This window comes from Piliocolobus tephrosceles, chromosome 14, assembly GCF_002776525.5.
Source record: "Piliocolobus tephrosceles isolate RC106 chromosome 14, ASM277652v3, whole genome shotgun sequence".
In the NCBI taxonomy this organism is placed as follows: Eukaryota; Metazoa; Chordata; class Mammalia; order Primates; family Cercopithecidae; genus Piliocolobus; species Piliocolobus tephrosceles.
Genome location: NC_045447.1, coordinates 64,357,312 through 64,373,454, shown reverse-complemented (window position 1 = coordinate 64,373,454; position 16,143 = coordinate 64,357,312). Strand labels below are relative to the sequence as shown.

At 43.6% G+C, this 16,143-nt stretch overlaps 1 protein-coding gene and 1 non-coding gene across 2 annotated transcripts in view; both read left to right on the top strand.

The window, feature by feature from the left end:
* The first annotated feature begins 1,197 nt into the window (after nucleotides 1–1,197).
* On the top strand, nucleotides 1,198–1,300 carry LOC111530925. Its single transcript, XR_002728057.1, has one exon. It is a non-coding gene; the product is annotated as a U6 spliceosomal RNA (small nuclear RNA).
* Nucleotides 1,301–10,156: 8,856 nt separating this feature from the next.
* Nucleotides 10,157–16,143, top strand: part of CCDC171 (coiled-coil domain containing 171) — a 288,764-nt gene continuing 282,777 nt past the window's right edge. Inside the window, exon 1 of the mRNA XM_026453886.1 lies at nucleotides 10,157–10,465. The gene's annotated coding sequence lies outside the window, so the exon portion shown is untranslated. The remainder of the gene's footprint in view (nucleotides 10,466–16,143) is intronic.

Genomic DNA, 16,143 nt, shown 5'->3' with positions numbered 1-16,143 from the left:
GGAGTAGCTGGGACTACAGGCGCCCGCCACCTCGCCCGGCTAGTTTTTTGTATTTTTAGTAGAGACGGGGTTTCACCGTGTTAGCCAGGATGGTCTCGACCTCCTGACCGCCAGGATGGTCTCGATCTCCTGACCTCGTGATCCGCGCGTCTCGGCCTCCCAAAGTGCTGGGATTACAGGCTTGAGCCACCGCGCCTGGCCTAACTTCCCCCATTTTCAACATCTTCCACCAGAGTGCTACATTTGTTGCAATCCATGAAACATCATTATCATAATCACCCAAAGTCTGTAGTTTACATTAGGGTTCACTCTTGGTGTTGTATATTCATGGTTTTAGACGAATTTATAATCCGCCATTATAACAGCATACAGAGCAGCTTCACTGGCATAAAAATTGTGCTCTGTCTATTCATCCATTCACCTACCAACTCTTGGCAACTACTGATCTTCTTACTTTCTTCCTAGTTTGATTTTCCAGAATGTCATACACAGGTATACCTTGGAGACTTTGCAGGTTGAGCTCCAGACCACCATAGTAAAGCAAACATTGCAATACAGTCAGTCACACTAATATTTTGGCTTCCCAATGCCTATAAAAGTTATGTTCACACTACTCTGTAGTCTATAAAGTATGCAAAAGGGATCTGGCAGTGGCTCATGCCTGTAATCCCGACATTTTGGGAGGCTGAGGCAGGAGGATCGCTTGAGCCCAGGAGTTTGAGATAAGCCTGGGTAACATGGTAAAACCCCATCTTTACAAAAAATACAAAAATATACCTGGATGTAGTGGCACAAGCCTGCAGTACCAGCTACTAAGGAGGCTGAGGTGGGAGGATTGCTGAAGCTCAAGAGGTTGAAGCTGCAGTGAGCTGTGAGCATGCCATTGCACTTCGGACTGGGTGACAAAGCGAGACTCTGTCTCTACAAAAAATGCAAAAAATTAACCAGGTGCGGTGGTGCACACCTGTAGTACCAGCTACTTGGGAGGCTGAGGTGGGAGGATTGCTTGAGCCTGGGAGGACAAGGCTGCGGTGAGCAGTGATCGTGCCACTGCATTCCAGCCTGGGCAGTGCTTTGAGACCCTATCTCAAAAATAAAATTAAATAAATAAATAAATAATAAATTCTTGTCATTTCAACAATGTTCACAGCATCTTCACCAGGAGCAGATTTCATCTCAAGAAACCACTTTCTGTACTTGTTTCAGCAGCATATATACTCAAATTGGAACAATATAGAGAAGATTAGCATGGCGCCTGAGCAAGGATGTCATGAAAATTTGTGAAGTGTTCCACATGTTTTGACAAATGGGATCTAATTAAACTAAAGAGCTTCTGCACAGGGAAAGAAACTATCATCAGGGCAAACAGGCAACCTACAGAATGGGAGAAACTTTTCCCAATCTACCCAAGTGACAAAAGTCTAACATCCAGAATCTACAAGGAACTTAGAATTACAAGAAAAAAAAACAAATAACCCCACCAAAAAGTGGGCAAAGAACAGGAACAGACACTTCTCAGAAGAAGACATTTATGCAGCCAACAAACATGAAAAAAGCTCAGCAGCGCTGATCGTTAGAGAAATACAAATCAAAACCACAATGAGATACCACCTCATGCCAGTCAGAATGGCAATTATTACAAAGTCAAGAAACAACAGATGCTGGTGAAGATGCGGAGAAATAGGAATGTTTTTACACTCTTGGTGGGAATGTAAATTAGTTCAACCACTGTGGAAGACAGTGTGGCGATTCCTGAGGGATCTAGAACCAGAAATACCATTTGACTCAGCAATCCCATTACTGGGTATATACCCAAAGGAATATTAATCATTCCATTATAAAGATACAGGCACAGGTACGTTTATTGCAGCACTACTCACAATAGCAAAGACAGGGAATCAACCCTAATACCCATCAATGATGGACTGAATAAAGAAAATGTGGCACATATACACCATGGAATACTACGCAGCCATAAAAAGGAATGAGATCATGTCCTTTGCGGGAACGTGGATGAAGCTGGAAGCCATCATCCTCAGCAAACTATCACAAGGACCAAAAAGCAAACACCACATGTTCCCACTTATAAGTGGGAGCTGAACGATGATAACACATGGACACAGGGAGGGGAACAACACACACGGGGACCTGTTGGGGAGCAGGGGTCAGGGGTCAGGGAGAGCATCAGGACAAATAGCTAATGTATGTGGGGCTTAATACGTAGGTGATGAGTTGACAGATGCAGCAAACCACCATGGCACATGTTTACCTATGTAACAAACCTGCACGTTCTGTACATGTATCCCTGAACCTAACGTAAAATAAAATTAAAAAAAAAAGAAAAACAAAGGAAGCTACCTTCTTTGCTTATTCATAAGAAGCAGCTCCTCATTTGTTTAAGTTTTATGATGAGACTGCAACAATTCAGTCACATTTTCAGGCATCACTTCTATTTCTAGTCCTCTTGCTATTTCTACCACCTCTGCAGTGATTTCCTCAACTGAAGAATTAAACCTCTGAAAGTCATCTATGACGGTTGGAATCAACTTTTTTCAAACTCCTGTTAATGTTGTTGACATTTTAGCTGGGTGCAGTGACTCATGCCTGTAATTTCAGCATTTTGGTACAATGAGGTGAGAGGATCATTTGAGCCCAGGAGTTTGAGACCAGCCTGGGCAATACATGAGCATTTGTCTCTAAAAAAACTTAAAAAACAATTATGCAGGTGTGGTAGTGTGGTTTGTTCCTGTAATCCTAGCAACTGAGGAGGCTTAGGAAGGAGGATTGCTTGACTGCAGGAGTTTTAGGCTGCAGTGAGCCATGATCACACCACCACTGCACTCTAGCCTGGGCCACAAAGCAAGACTTTCTCTCTCTCTCTCACCAATTTTTTTTTTTTTTTTTTTTTTGAGACAGGGTCTCCCTCTGTTGCCCAGGCTGGAGTGCAATGTCATAATCTTGGCTCACTGCAACCTCCACTTCCCAGGATCAAGCCATTCTCTTGCCTCAGCCTCCCAAGTAGCTGGGACTACAGGCATGCACCACAACTGCGGGCTAATTTTTCTATTTTTAGTAGAGACAGGGTTTTACCTTGTTGGCCAGGCTGGTCTTAAACTCCTGACCTCAAGTGATCCACCTGCCCCTGCCTCAAGACTCTATCTCTCAAAAAAAAAAAAAAAAAAAAAAGCTGACATTTTTGACCTCCTCCCATGAATCACAAATGTTCTCACTGGCATCTAGAATGATGAAATTTTCCAGCAAGTTTTCAATTTACTTTGCCCCGATTCATCAGAAGAATCACTATCTATGGCAGCATAGTCTTATGAAATTTCTTTTCTTTTCCTTAATTGATTAATTTATTTTTATTTTTTGAGATGGAGTCTCCCTCCGTTGCCCAGGCTGGAGTGCAGTGGTGCCATCTTGGCTCACTGCAAGCTCTGCCTCCTGGGTTCATGCTATTCTCTTGCCTCAGCCTCTGGAGTAGCTGGGACTACAGGGGCCCACCACCATGTCCGGCTAATTTTCTGTATTTTTAGTAGAGATGGGGTTTCCCTGTGTTAGCCAGGATGGTCTCGATCTCCAGACCTCATGATCTGCCTGCCTCGGCCTCCCAAAGTGCTGGGATTACAGGTGTGAGCCACTGCTCCCGGCCTCTCTCTCTCTTTTTTTTTTTTGAGGTGGAGTCTCATTCTGTTTACCAGGCTGGAGTACAGTGGCACGATCTTGGCTCAGTGACACCTCCACCTCCCAGGTTCAAGCGATTCTCCTGCCTCAGCATCCTGAGGAGCTGGGATTATAGGCATGCGCCACCATGCCCAGCTACTTTTTGTATTTTTGGTAGAGATGGGGTTTCACCATGTTGGCCAGGATGGTCTCAAACTCCTGACCTCAAGTGATCCACCCACCTTGGCCTCCCAAAGTGTTGAGATTACAGGCATGAGCCACCGCTCCTGGCCGAAATAGATTTCTTAAATAATAAGACTTGAAAGTCAAAATTCAGCTGGGCACAGTGGCTCATGCCTGTAATTCTCCTTTGGGAGGCCGAGGCAGGTGGATCACCTGACGTCAGGAGTTCGAGACCAACCTGGCCAATATAGCAGAACCCCGTCTCTACTAAAAATACAAAAACCAGTCGGGCATGGTGGTGTGCACCCATAATCCCAGCTACTCGGCAGGCTGAGGCAGGAGAGTCATTTGAACCCGAGGATGGAGGTTGCAGTGAGATCACGCTCCTTCACTCCAGCCTGGGCAGAAGAGCGAGACTCCGTCTCCAAAAAAAAAAAAAAAAAAGAAAGTAAAAATCTTCACTGATCCATGGGCTACAGAGTGGATGTTGTGTTAGCAGACATGAAAGCAGTATCAATCTCCTGGTACATAGCTGTCAGAGCTCTTGATTGACCAAGTGAACGGTCAATGAACAATAATATTTTGAAAGTAATCTTTTTTTCTGAGCAGTAGGTCTCTACAGTAGGCTTAAAGTACTCTGTAAACATGCCATAAGAGATGTACTGTCATCCAGGTTTTGTTGTTTCATTAATACAGCACAGGCAGAATAGATTAGCATACTTTTTCTTTGTTTCTTTTTTTTTTTTTTGAGACGGAGTTTCACTCCTGTGGCTCAGCTGGAGTGCAATGGTGCGATCTTTGCTCACTGCCACCTCCGTCTCCCAGGTTCAAGTGATTCTCATGCCTCAGCCTCCCGAGTATCTGGGATTACATGCATGCACCACCACGCCTGGCTAAATTTGTATTTTTAGTAGAGATGGGGTTTCTCTATGTTGGTCAAGCTGGTCTCGAACTCCTGACCTCAGGTGATCCACCTGCCTCGGCCTCCCAAAGTGCTGGGATTACAGGTGTAAGCCACTGCACCTGACCAGATTAGCCTAATTTTTCAGGGTGCTAGGATTTTTGGAATGGTAAATAAGCATTGGCTTTAACTTAAATTACCAGCTGCATTGGTCCCTAACAAGAGTCAGCCTGTTCTTGTAATCTCTGAAGCCAGGCATTCACTTCACCTCTGTAGGGATCATCTTCCGATAGAAGGCTGTTTTCTGTACATTGGAAATCTGTTGTTTAGCGTAGTCATCTTCATCAATGATCTTAGCTATATCTTCTGTATAACTTGTTGCAGCTTCTATATCAGCACTTGTTGGTTTACTTTGCACTTGAATGTTACAAAGAAGCCTTCTTTCTTTAAAACTCATGAACCAATCTCTGCTAGCTTCCAACTTTTCTTCTGCAGCTTCTTCACCTCTCTCAGCCTTCGCAGAATTTAAGAGTTTGGGTCTTACTCTGAATTAAGCTTTGGCCTAATTCAGGGAGTGTTGCTGGTTTGATCTTCTACCTAGACATTGCAACTTTCTTCATATCACTAATGAGACTGTTTCACGTTCTTATAATTTGTGTGTTCACTGGAGTCTCGCCCTGTCACCAAGGCTAGACTCAAACTCCTTGCCTTCCATTTTAGCCTCCCAAAGTGCTGGCATTCTCCTGCCTCAGCGTACCAAAGTGCTGGGATTACCGGCTTGAGCCACCGCACCTGGCCTAATTTCCTTCAAGAACTTTTCCTTTGCATTTTAACACCTTGGCTACCATTTGGCGCAAGAGGCCTAACTTTCAGCCTGTCTTGGATTTTCACATGCCTTCCTCACTAAGCTTAATCATTTCTAGCTTTTGATTTAAAGTGGGAGAAGTGTGTCTTCCTTTCACTTTAACACTTAGAATTAGAAGTCATTGTAATTTGGGGGACACATTCAAACCATAGCAAATGTGAAACTGCTTAGTATAGTGCTTGGCACATATTATATGTTTAATAATATTATTTGGCTAAGAATGGTGGTTCACGCCTATAATCCCAGCACTTTGGGAGGCCAAGGTGGGCGGATCACTTGAGATCAGCCTAGGCAACATAATGAAACCCCGTCTCTCAAAATAAAAAGTATATAAATTTAAAAAACAAACACAAAATAATATCTGGATTTAAATATTGTATATTAACCTATGTATCTTAATACTTTTAATACAAGCCCATGCCTACCTCATTACATTTATTCCCAAACATTTTGTGTTTTCTATTGCTAATGTAAGAATGAGAAGGAAGATTTATTGCGAGATCAGAGAAAGCAAGGCTGGAAAGGCGGGTAGGGAGATTAGAGTCCTTGATTGATAGCAGAAAATTTGGGTTTTATCCGGGCAGCAATTGAGGAGCCACCAAAAGAAATAATCAGTATAGTAACATAATTAGATTTATGCTTTAGAAGGATTATTTCCGTTTTAGCATATAGAAGGAGCATAGGACCAGAGCCACCGAGAGCAACAATTATGGCAAGGCCTTTCAGTTCTACGAATTGATATCAAGGCAGCATGATAATCAGGAACCTGGGGGGGCCGGGCGCGGTGGCTCAGGCCTGTAATCCCAACACTTTGGGAGGTGGAGGCGAGTGGATCACGAGGTCAGGAGATCGAGACCACGGTGAAACCCCGTCTCTACTAAAAATACAACAAATTAGCCAGGCGTGGTGGCGGGCGCCTGTAGTCCCGCGGCGAGAGGGACAGCATTAGGAAAAATACCTATGTAGATGACGGGTTGATGGGTGCAGCAAACTACCATGGCACATGTATAGCTATGTAACAAACCTGCATGTTCTGCACATGTACCCCAGAACTTAAAGTATAATTAAAAAAAATAATCAAACCCCGGTGTTTAAACCTACTAGGGGAGGTTACAGAAGGGTCAAAAGAATGTGGCTTATCTGGTGCTTTGAAACTCTGAAGCTCACATACGTACAATCAGTTTATTACACTTCCCTAGTTTTATAAAGATACACGTGTTCTTAGGCCTGCTTTTGATTTTGTTCTATTTTTTTGATCCTCTCTTCTTATATATGCCAGTTTCAAAATGCCCTAGATGTTAATGGTCAACTTCTAAAAATGTCGAGAATTTGCACAGAAGGGGAAGGTGAGCGACTTGCATTGGGCCACAAGGAAGGTCCTGATTACAAATGTCTCAATAGGAAGCAATAAGGAAACAGACAAATGAAGTTGCTTAGTACTAAGTAGGCACAGAAAGAAGACATGAGGTTTAGAGAAAAAGTAGGAATCCTGCGTGCAGGAAGTGAGAACTTGAGAGAGAAAGACTTTAAAAAACATTTTTAGGGCTTTTCTTGCCTTAGAAGTTTTATAAACAGGTGGAAGAGTAGTTTAGAGGATTCCCAGGAGAAGCTAGAAAGATAATTAAAATTTAATTATATTAAATTAAGTATTGCCAGAAATCAGAGCGGCACTGTTCAAACAGGAGTTAAAAATTCAAAACTAGAGCTCAGGACAGGTCAGAGATGGATATGAAGAGTTGAATATTGGGGATATGGGGTTCATACTTGCAGGAATGGATGACATCACTGAGGATGCTTACCTGGTGCAAATGATGGGACGGTTGAGGGCAGAAACTGAGAAAATATCACTTTGAGGGGCAGGAAGGAAAGAACGGTTTCCTGAGCAGCAGCAGAAAGTTCAGAGAGTTGGAGAAACTATGGAGTATAGAGTCTCACCTATGCTGGAGAGGCATCTGAGGATCAACATATGTGAGCAAAGTCAAGGGGTCTGAGATTTGGCAATGAGGTCACTACTGACTTTGGAAGTTCTTGGTAGAGTGGTGGGAATGAATAAATCTAATCGTATCTCAAAAGGATTGGTAGAAAGAAGGTAGAATGAAGTGATGTTGAGGCCAAAAGATAGGCTGGTAGGAGAACAATCTCTTTATATAGCTTTTCTCAAGTAGGAGTAGCATGTTAAGCAAACAAAGGACGACAGAGAACTGACCTTATATCTACTGGAAAAACAGAAAATCTCCACACATTTTGAAATGGTCTGATTTATTGTGTAATTATTATATTTTTTTCTGCTTAAAACTCTTCATTAGCTTCATTGCTTGATAAACTCCTAAGTATGATGTAGAAATTCCTCTGTGATCTGGGTTCTGCATATTTCTCTAGTCTCATCGCTCACACCTCCTTTGCACACACAGCTTTTTCCAGCTTTTCAAATGCCTCGTGCTGGTTCTTGTGCTCGTGTTTGCAGCTTCTGGGTCTTCCTTCTAGTTCCCTGTTAGCTTCTTAAATCTTTAACTGTCTTCTCAAACTAAACTCAAAGTTCTTTTCTATGAATAATTTTTGGGTGCTCAGGGTTGACATCAACATTCCCCTGTATTTCTATCACCTAGCTCCATGTTGGGTACACAGTCTGTATTCTATAAATGCTGAGTGAGCAAATAAATGAAAATGCAAGTCTTCACATCACATCCATTTTTCATTTCAAAAACATACAATATAGTACACAGCATTTATTCTTGCCATACAATAGTCATTTTTGTGATTTTGTTAAAACACAAATAATTTTTTTTTTTTGAGATGGAGTCTCGCCCAGTCACCCAGGCTGGAATGCAGTGGCACAATCTCGGCTCACTGCAAGCTCTGCCTCCCGGGTTCATGCCATTCCCCTGCCTCAGTCTCCCGAGTAGCTGGGACTACAGGCGCCCGCCACCACGCCCGTCTAATTTTTTGTATTTTTAGTAGAGACGGGGTTTCACCGTGTTAGCCAGGATGGTCTCGGTCTCCTGACCTCGTGATCCGCCCACCTCAGCCTCCCAAAGTGCTGGGATTACAGGTGTGAGCCACCGCGCCCTGCCAACACAAATAAAATTTTAAGTAGCTCCAGCTACTCAGGAGGCTGAGGCAGGAGGATGGCTTGAGCCTTGGAGGTCGAGGCTGCAGTGAGGCGTGATTGTGCCACTGTACTCCAGCCTGGGCAACAGTGCACAACCCTGTTTCAAAAAAAAATCAAAAAAAAAGACCAAAGAGAGAAAGAAAAAAAAGAAAATTTAAAAATATTATTTAAAGCTTGTAACATAAAAGTTCTAATCTCATTAGTCTGTTGTAATTTTCCATTTCATTTCTAAACGTTAGAGCGGGCTTTTTCCCTTTATTTCCTTTGGAGCAATTATCCTCTTTATGACTCTAGAAAAAAGAATCAGGGACAGGCCTCCGGTTTAGATCTAAATGACTAATATCAAACCAATTAAGGTTTCAGTGCTGCAAGAATCAAGGAGGTTTTAATCTCAATTTGTGTTTGCATTTATGACCGTTGGCTCTCCCAAGGGAGAGAGGAGAAAAGACGGCTCCTACACCTGGTTTCAGGTTGATTACAATAAACAAGGAACCAGTTTAGTATACAAGGCTCGTTTTGCATTAAACACATTTTTGTGCAGAGGTGGTGGTGGTGAAGATAAAATCTTTAATCAAATCCCGCCAATTTGCATTGTTTTCTGGGGGAACAGGCTTTCAAAAGTTAAGGAACAAAAGAGGATTTGGTTTTCCAATCTCCCTTAGGCGGCAGCTGATTATGAAGCAGCCACCGGGAGAAATCAAAGTATAAATTATCAGTAAGAGGACGGTGCGTGCGTTCGTACGTGTGTGTGTGTGTGTGAGAGAGAGAGAAAGCGAGAGAAGCGAGGAAAGAGATAGGGAACACACATGCTAAGGCTCCGAGGCGTTTTCCACGATGTGCCTGGTTATGTAATGTTGATAATGAAACGCGCTGCAACAGCATCAATGCATTCTTCCGATCCTGCACACCACCCCAAGCTGGGATACAAGGGGGACGGGAGGAGACACGAAGCCCTGTGCAGGCAGACAGCTGTCCAGACAGAGGTAAACCAGGCAGCTGGGCAGAACCTGAGCCCAGAGAATTTCTGCTCAGGCCCCGGGACCAGCCCACCGTTGCTGTAGCTCTAAAGATGGGCAGAAGAACCAGTTTCAAAAAGCAGGATCTGGTATCCGATCTCTTAGGTTTTTATTCAGCAGGCAGGGAAAAGGGGTTAGAAGCGAGAAATCTGCATTTCCACTCGGCTCTGGCGACTGAGACAGGAAAGCGTGCACGTCACGCTGAAAAGCCACAGCAGCGCGTGGGCAGTGCGCACCCTCGCGCGGGGACGCGGAGTTCCTGGAGCCGGAGCGCGTGGGGTCGCGAGCCCGCCGCTCCCCAGCAACAGCGCATGCGCCCGTTCGTCCCTCAGCGAAGGCGCGCTGCTTGGCGGGCGGGCTCTTCCAATCCGAGCCAGGGTTCTCGGAGTACGTATCCCGGAGCTGCAGGCTGAGGGCTGCGGGAGGCGGGAGGAAGAAGTGGGGCCAGGCTTGAGTTGGGTTGACCTGTGAAAGTCTAGGAAGGTCTGCGAGAGAAGCCCAGTGTTTTCAGCTCCGGAAGTGGCAGTTGTAAACTTCACCTCCCGGGGGCTCGTCCCCTCTTGTACCCCTTTGCTCTTTGTCCCCCTCCTCCCGGGTCCTAGAGTCCGTCGTGTTCCTACAGTTTTTGCTCTTATCCCCGTGGGCTGCCTGAGCCTCCTTCTACCCCTGAGACTTCGAGCGGCTCTTGGGGTCTTGGGTGTGCAGCATGGATCACGCGAGCCCCTGAGGTAACCGCACGGTGTGGGGGCTTCGAGGCGGACGACCTGGGAGGGAGATGTTGAGAGGGTTGTAGGGGCCCCTGAGTGAGGTTGGGGCGGCCCTGGGACTTTCGGCGTCGCCTTTGGGGTACGCCTCCAGCTCCTTGGGCTGGGTCTCTCCGCCCACCTGGGGGAAGATCTCCGTGGAGCATCCTAGCCAGATATCGCTGCCGCTGTACCAGAGCGCCGGATAGGGACCAGAGGGGAGGCAGAGGATCGAGACTTGGAGCTTCTTAGGTTTACTGCTGCGGAGCGCTTTCCTTCCCGAGAATCAGTAATCCCCTCGAGGATAGGTACCACGTCTTTCTGCCCCCCTCCCCTTTTTAAATGCCGGCCACACGCTAGACACGCTACAAATGTTTGATAGACGAGAATGAGTTGTGCTAGACTGTCACCTGCAGCTTCTGCCTATCCTCCAATTCTCAGAGTCTGAGAGACTTGGAATCTGAGTCGGCTGTGCGTTTTCCCGAAGCTGTAAATTTTCTGCAGAAATGGAGCTTTTTGAATTTTTTTATTCCATTATGATATTGATCCTAGGAAAATACATATTTCATGTATACATTTTATGTAAATAAGATAAATACGTCTTTATTTTATTAGAAAGAGTTGGTGTCCAGCCCTTTTGAATACATGACATACCGATGTTTTATGGTTTTCATAATATTGGAGAAAAGAACATACGCTTTTGTCACTTGTTTTGTTTAACAGCTAGTGCCTACTCTCAACAAAACAATGGTAGAGCAGAAGATGAACATGGTTTTTCATAAAATGCAGAGGAAACAAAGGCGGTGCAGCCTGCTAAGAGGAAAGATGAAGGGCATAGTCTTAGTTTGTAGCGTTCTGTGTTAGTCTTGGCTCAGCCATTTATGAGCTGCGTCCCCGCAGGCAAATCACCTAACCTTCCTAGGCGTTAGGTTCCTTATCTGTCAGATAAGGAGGATGGACTTAGTCTCTAAAGTCTCATTTGATTCTAAAACGTTTTGGTTGTCTCAGTCCCTTGGTCTTGGTCTTGTTTTGATGTTAAGAACCAAACTTTCCCTTTAAAGGTTCATTATGTAACTATACTGAGAAACACTTCCAACACAGGTGTGGTTACTAATGAAGACAGCACTGCATAGTGAAACAGGATGGACTTAGCCGGATGTGGATTTGAATTCTCATTCTCTGGCTGAATTTTTTTTTTTTTTTTTTTTTTTTTTTTTTTGAGACGGAGTGTCGCTCTGTCCCCCAGGCTGGAGTGCAGTGGCGGGATCGGAGCTCAATGCAAGCTCCGCCTCCCGGGTTCACGCCATGCTCCTGCCTCAGTCTCCCGAGTAGCTGGGACTACAGGCGCCCGCCACCATGCTCGGCTAATTTTTTGTATTTTTAGTAGAGACGGGGTTTCGCCGTGTTAGCCAGGAGGGTCTCGATCTCCTGACCTCGTGATCCGCCCGTCTCGGCCTCCCAAAGGTGCTGGGATGACAGGCGTGAGCCACCGCGCCCGGTCTCAGGCTGAATATTTTTACACAAATTACTCAACATCTCCAAGCCTCAGTTTTCTTATCTGTGAAATGTGCATAATAATCTTATAGAGGTGAAGGGATTAAATGAAATAAGGAATGCTGATCTCAGTTATCTGGCATATAGTAAGTGGCTCAGTAATAGGAGTTTCTATCTTTTCATCCACCCATCCCTCATTTTTCCTCTGATCTGAGCAGACACACTAAAAGATGAGTACATTTGGGATGACCAACTGAAGGACTCAAATGTGAGGTAGAAAAATTTTTTACCAGTATTGGCTCCGAAATCTCAAGTAGATTCGCCTTTCTGGCTAGCACCTCCTCTCAGGATGTCCGGATCACTGATCCCTTGGCCTCAATTACCCTTTAATCTATTTTAAAAAATGCTTCTCGTTGATGAATGATATACATAATATCCCATCATCTATTTTAGTAGGAATGGTGAGATTAGTTCAATTCCACTATCAAAAAAAGGTTATTAATACATTAACATAAAAAGCTGATTTGAACCTTGCCTTTCTTTATCTATCACTCCTACAGGATGGCCTGGTTTTAGTCCAGACCTGTGAAGGTGCTATTTGGATTGAGAATCGACTGAAGGTCTGAGTAATCTTTTGTTGAGAAGACCATGACTTGTCAGTTTGGATATGGGGAAAAATGATATTTTTAAGAAATCTCTAGCAAAGAGCAGAAATGCTTCCCTGACAAGTGAGGTCTTACATGCTTCCCTGGATGGGATGAAGTGTGTCTTGAGGGCCAATAGCAAGGCACACAGCAGAGCTCTGTAGTCAGCTAACTTGGGTATAAATCCTTACCCTGTCACTAGAGATGTGAGAGATGTGACTTTGGGCAAGTGATTGAATATCTGTAAGCCCTGGTTTCCTCATGTATAAAGTATGAATATTAGCATTATCTTCCCCTTGGGGTTGGTGTAAAGTGAAATGAAACAGTATGTAGAAAGTTTTTAGTACAATGCCTGGAGAAGGGACTTTTGTGACAGTTGGAATGATGACAGCAGGGAATGACTTTGTGTCATACAGTTTGTTCACAAATAATGATCAATTGAATATTTTCAAATGGAAAGTAATATTTATAGTTAAATATTGAAGAAGAGAAAGGCTGATTTTGATTGCATGTCATAAGGAATTTTTAATTACTCACATAGTTTGGCCAAATTGTGTATTTTAACTTTGTGGAGTTTCACAGGGAAGTTTCAAGTAAAGCCAGAAATAAATATTCTTTAAGGGCACTGCAGTTCTTTAACTTAGCTTCATATTCTATTGACATTTTCATTACTGTACTGTAACTCCCTACTTGACTGTCCTCATCATTCCTTGCCTTTTCACCTGGTGGAAGAAGAGGTACGAGGTTTTACTGCACCTTCTCTGCCATGCTCAATTGCATGGGAATCCTATCATAGTTCAAATTGAGCCACTGACGAGATCAACTTTGGTCCTTCATTGATTTAGTCTTCCTAGAACACACAGAGAGGTAAATCCTCGTTCTCTATGTTATCAGGAGCTGATATCAGCAAGGAAGATGAAGTAAATTAAAAAAAAAATAAGAAGACTTGATAAAAGACACATAGGCAGAGCTGCTGTGGAAACCCATTTTCCTGTCTTACCTGTCTGTTACTCAACTTTTTTTCACCTTAGGTTCAAGATGCTGCCTGCAGTTCTTTGCCATGTGGCCTCTTCCATAGGCATTTCACAGCATGACACTTTGCTTTTTTTTTTTTTTTTTGAGATGGAGTCTCACTCTGTAGCCCAGGCTGGAGTGCAGTGGCGCAATCTCGGCTCATTGCAATCTCCGCCTCCTGGGTTCAAGTGATTCTCCTACCTCACCCTCCCAAGTAGCTGGGATTACAGGTGCTCGCCACCACGCCTGGCTAATTTTCTTTATTTTTAGTAGAGACGGGGTTTCACCATCTTAGCCAGGCTGGTCTTGAACTCCTGCTGACCGCGTGATCCACCCACCTCGGTCTCCTTAAGTGCTGGGATTACAGGCGTGAGCCACTGTGCCCGGCCTGACACTTTGCTTCTTTAAGGCCAGCAGGAGATTGTCATTCAGTCTGCTAAGATAAAAGTCTTATGTAATGTAATCATAGGAATGGCATCCCTTCATCTTTGCTGTATTCTACTGGTTATATATCAATGAGCTAGAAGTAGATGAAACTTGCTCCTGAGCTATGGAAGATGCTATCTCTCTAGAGGACCATTCAGATACAAAGATGTTAGATGCCAAAATAATGCACTGAAGTATGATGATTAGCTTTATTGAAACAACTTTATTAAAAGTTTGATAACTTCTTCTTCCCACACTTTTCTGCCCATTATACAAAAACATGATTAGGGCCCTAACTATCTGAAATTATTTTCCTAAGAGTTAAATAGAGGTCTTTTTATGCCTGTTGTGCCACTTGTGTGTGTGTGTGTGTGTGTGTGTGTATTTAAGCTTTTCAACAAAACAGGAATATTTCATGTACATGCTTTTGTGCTTTGGACATTACTCTTAAATACAGAAGGGTCCATTCCTTTTAGGTTCTAACTCTTACTTTCATTCTGAAGGAAGTTTCCCTGGGGTCTGACCTTTAGGAGCATGGTGATAAGGTGACAAGATTTTGGGACAGTATTTGAAGAGCTTGATAGAGACTCCTTGGTGCCCCCCACTTAATAGCTGAATGGGCAAGACAGTTGAGCCTCTGAATCAGATGAGTTTTCTTAAAAAGTGAGGATAATAACCCTCAGGTAAGGTAACTTAAGAGTTCAGCTTTATGTGTTATCAGTGGCCTTGTAGAAAGAACTTGGACTTTAGTGTCAGAGAGTTATGAGTTGGAATCTTGATTCTGTAAGTCTGTGACTTTTTCAAGTTACTACTTTTTTGTTTGTTTGTTTGTTTTTGAGATGGAGTTTCACTCTTGTTGCCCAGGCTGGAGTGCAATGGTGCCATCTTGGCTGACTGCAACCTCTGCCTCCCAGGTTCAAGTGATTCTCCCGCCTCAGCCTTCTGAGTAGCTGGGATTACAGGCATGTGCTACCACGCCCGGCTAATTTTGTATTTTTAGTAGAGATGGGTTTTCTCCATGTTGGTCAAGCTGGTTTAGAACTCCCACCCTCAGGTGATCTGCCTGCCTCCGCCTCCCAAAGCGCTGAGATTACAGGCGTGAGCCACCGCACCCAGCTCAAGTTACTTTTAATCTCAGTCTTGGTTTTCTTGGTAGAAAAATGGGATAATCCTTACATTGTAGTGTTGTACGGATCACAATTCTATGTATAAAATACCAAGTATAGTGCTTGACGCTGTAGTAGGTGCTCAGTAGATGAATGTTGGTGGATTCATTTGTCTACCACTATTTCCCACCTGGTCTTTCAGGTCCCTAGAGAGATGGGATCCTCCATTCCCACATCATCTTGGCCAAAATTCCAACCTCTGTCCTAGGTCAGACTGTTCAATCAGCCACGTGAATCACTGTTGTAAAGATCTTTTGGATCTATATGTACGAGCTGTTAGTCAGTTCTCAGCGCTGAGATACAGTCTCTATCTCAGTCTGCTTATTTGAGTTCCTTTTCTTTCGTTGATCTCCCTGAGGTCTAGATATCTCCATACACCTTCAATTTCACTTATCAATTATTTATTACAGCTTTCCCCTAGACCAAATCACCCCAAGTATCACTCACTCCCTTCCTTTATCAGGGATCATTATATTTTTTCAGAGAGTTCTGTGTTTAGTAATATAAATGGGTGGTGGCTGGGCACTGAATATGTGCTGAATATATTACTGGATTTTAAACATATGAGATTGATATAGTTATTCCCTTTATATGCTTGAGGAAACAGGCCCAAAGAGTTTTAAGTAACTTGCCCAAAGGCCACATACTTGTAAGATATTTATTAGATTCCTAATTCAGATCTTTCTGAGTCCAAAGCTCATGGTCCTCTTAGGATTCCGAACTTCCACTGGGGACACCAGGAGGCCCTTTTGGCATATTTGTATTTGTGTCTATTTGGGCTTAATTATTGTTATTTCTCTGTTTAAAATGTTTACCCAGAGACTCCTAACACTGTGGTAAAGTAACTTACTTTGGCTCTGTATAATTTTGAATATCTCCTGTAGAAGAAGTTTCCAAAAGGTAGGCCAGAGTAAGTGAC